Raw genomic sequence first — 3,890 nt, forward strand, 5'->3', positions numbered from 1 at the left:
GTGGGAAGGGGGAGGAAGGTGACCTGAAGTCTGGCGCAAGATACAGTGCTGGCAGGAGTGTCCCTGGTGCAACCTGGTTGCAAAGTGATCTGACCTTCTATCACAAATATTTAAAAAATACAGACACCTACCGGGTGTGTGGTGCACGCCTGTAATCCCAGCAGCTCTAAAGGCTGAGGCTCCAGAGGATCACAGGTTCAAAGCCAGGCTAAGTAATTTCGTGAGGTCCTGTCTCAAAATTAAAAAAAAAAAAAAAAAGACTGAGGATGGGGCTCAGTGGCTTAGCGCCCCCCCCCCTTCAATCCCTGGTACCAAAACAAACAAACAAACAAACAAAAAACCCAGACACCTTTTAAGCAATTCTGCTTTTAGGAATTTACCCTGGAGGTGAAACGTACAACACACACAACCTGCTGTGTAGGAGCTCCCACTGCATTAATGTCTGTACAGCAAAACACTTAGATTACTAAGTGTTCACCAGAAGGGACTGATTAAATAAATCTTGTTATATCTATACCAGAAAATGCTATGTAGTTACGAAAAACAATGAGATGGAACTCTATAAACTTGGAGAATGAGCTCCAAGATCCACTGATAAATGAAAGAAAGCATGATTCAAGTTGCCAGGTACAGTGTCCACATCTGTCACCCCGGAGGCTGAGGCAGAAGGATCACAAGTTTAAGAACAACCTGGGCAACATATGGAGGCCCTTTTTCTTCTTCTTTTTTGGGTACCAGGGATTGAACTCAGGGGCACTCAGCCACCTGAGCCACATCCCCAGTTCTTTTTTGTATTTTATTTAGAGACAGGGTCTCACTGAGTTGCTTAGCACTTTGCCTTTGCTGAGGCTGGCTTTGAACTCGCATGATCCTCCTGCCTCAGCCTCTTGAGCCACTGAGATTACAGGTCTGTGCCACCCCTCCCCTGGGATTAATCCCTGTACAAAAAAAAAAAAAACAAAAAACAACATCTGTGCTACTAGTTCCAAACTGTCAACCAGACAATTTTGTTGTTGGTGGTGGTGTTCTAATTTTTTTTTTACTTTATGTATTTATTTGTTTTTGGAAATTAGGATTTTACTATATTGCCCAGGCTGGCTTTGAACCCCAGGGCTCAAACCATCCTCCCTATGGATGCACATCACTGTGCCAGTTTCAAGGCAAGTTCTAATTGCAAAGAGGAAAATGTGACTTAGAATATCTGGAAGTCACCACTATGACCAAGAAATCATTGCTCACGCTGGAATAACGGGACATTATGTGCCCCCTGTTGTAATGCAATGTCATTACCTTTGGCCATGCCACTGAAAGACTGGTCCAAAGAAAAAGCAGGTCAGCATCCCCGGGGGGAGCTTGTTAGCAATACAGAATCTCAGATCCCAACCCAGACCTATTAAATTACAATCTCTGCTAGGTGATTCTTTTTTTTTTTTTTCCTTTTCTTTTGGTACTGGGGATTGAATCCAGAAACATGTCAAAATTTCTTTTTAAATTTAAAATTTAAATTTAAAATTAAATTAAATTAAATTTAAAATTTAAAATAAGTAAATAAAATTAAAAATACTGGAGACACGCCAGTCAAAGGGAATACTTCATCCTGAATTTTTTTTTTTTTTGGTACAAGGGCTTGAACTCAGGGTTGCTTTACCTCTGGGCCACATCACCAGCACAGGATCTTGATGAGTTGCTTAGGGCCTTGATAAATTGCTAAGGCTGGTTTCGAATTTTCAATCCTCCTACCTTAGCCTCTTGAGCTAAGGCCACCACGCCTAGCCTAAAACAATTCTTTTTCTTTTTCTTTTTGGTACCAGGGATTGAACCCAGAGGCACTTAACCCTGAGCCATATCCTCAGCCCTATTTTGTATTTTATTTAGAGACAGGGTCTCACTGATTGCTTAGTGCCTTGCCATTGCTGAGGCTGGCTTTGAACTTGCAAGCCTCCTGACTCAGTTTCCTGAGTTACTGGATTGACAGGCGTGTGCTACCAAACCCAGTTTCCATTTTATTTACAAGAAAGGTTGTTATGTTATTTTAAAACCTAAATAGCATGCGCAGAGTGTTTACTTCTCTGACCAGATGTGCACACCCCTGCACTCACAGACCTGTGCACATGCGTATGCTTTCAGGCTCTAGAACTATTGGGAAGCTGGGTCAGGAAGAGGGGCTGCTTTACCCAGCTGACTTCGTCTCACCCTTCTGAGAACCAGGGTTCAGGGGAGGCAGAATTTCTGCAGGTTGGGGGCAGTTACCCAAGTTGCTGACTCTGTTACTGATGATTGAAACCAGGGGCATTCTACCTTTGAGTCACATCCCCAGCCCTTCTTATTTTTTATTTTAAACAGGGTTTCACTAAACTGCGAGACTGATCTCAAATTTGTAATCCTCCTGCCTTACCCTCCCCAATCACTGGGATTCCAGGTGTAGACCACCGCACCAGCTCAAAGCAAGTTTCTGAGCCAAATCCACACCAGGGAGGACCATACTCCTTTTCCTTCCCATCCTAAATGAGATGGACCTTTAGGGATCCATCCAGGGTGGGAAATGGAAGCCTTGGTCCTGGAAGAGCAGAGTCCAAAGGCATGGTTTATGGCACCTCATAAAACTCCAGGTGGAGCCTGTGCCCGAGTGGGGAGGACAGGAAGAACACTGGCACCCACTGAAAGGTGAGTCAAAGATCTCTAGGGGTCCAGGGTCCCCATCTGACCTGGAGGGGCCCCAAGTGCGAACTCCCAGTCCTGTGTCCCTGGGTCTCCTGGGAGTCCTGCACCTTCTCCCCATGCGCCATCCTCCAGGACAGGAGGGAGGACAGCTAAGCCCTCCTCTTAGTGGGCAGGAGGAAGGGTCTAGGGGCTCATGCCCTTCCTGGTGGGTGCTGTCCACCTGCACCCAGGGCCTGAGCCCTGGGCAGAAGTGCACCCCATTCTTGGTGCTCACTCATATCACCTGGGCTGTCAGGCTGTCTCTGGGCTCCGGGTTCCCAGGGACTTGTCAGGCACCTGCCACCCCCCCCCCCCCCCCCCCCCCCCCCCCCCCCCCCCCCCCCCCCCCCCCCCCCCCCCCCCCCCCCCCCCCCCCCCCCCCCCCCCCCCCCCCCCCCCCCCCCCCCCCCCCCCCCCCCCCCCCCCCCCCCCCCCCCCCCCCCCCCCCCCCCCCCCCCCCCCCCCCCCCCCCCCCCCCCCCCCCCCCCCCCCCCCCCCCCCCCCCCCCCCCCCCCCCCCCCCCCCCCCCCCCCCCCCCCCCCCCCCCCCCCCCCCCCCCCCCCCCCCCCCCCCCCCCCCCCCCCCCCCCCCCCCCCCCCCCCCCCCCCCCCCCCCCCCCCCCCCCCCCCCCCCCCCCCCCCCCCCCCCCCCCCCCCCCCCCCCCCCCCCCCCCCCCCCCCCCCCCCCCCCCCCCCCCCCCCCCCCCCCCCCCCCCCCCCCCCCCCCCCCCCCCCCCCCCCCCCCCCCCCCCCCCCCCCCCCCCCCCCCCCCCCCCCCCCCCCCCCCCCCCCCCCCCCCCCCCCCCCCCCCCCCCCCCCCCCCCCCCCCCCCCCCCCCCCCCCCCCCCCCCCCCCCCCCCCCCCCCCCCCCCCCCCCCCCCCCCCCCCCCCCCCCCCCCCCCCCCCCCCCCCCCCCCCCCCCCCCCCCCCCCCCCCCCCCCCCCCCCCCCCCCCCCCCCCCCCCCCCCCCCCCCCCCCCCCCCCCCCCCCCCCCCCCCCCCCCCCCCCCCCCCCCCCCCCCCCCCCCCCCCCCCCCCCCCCCCCCCCCCCCCCCCCCCCCCCCCCCCCCCCCCCCCCCCCCCCCCCCCCCCCCCCCCCCCCCCCCCCCNCCATTCTCTCTCTGGGGCCCTATCTTCCCTTATATGGTGAAGGCAGTTCCTAGAGGAGGGGAGGTGAGGACAAAGGTCGTTC

Source organism: Marmota marmota, unplaced genomic scaffold (genome assembly GCF_001458135.2).
Source record: "Marmota marmota marmota unplaced genomic scaffold, marMar, whole genome shotgun sequence".
Classification (NCBI taxonomy): Eukaryota; Metazoa; Chordata; class Mammalia; order Rodentia; family Sciuridae; genus Marmota; species Marmota marmota.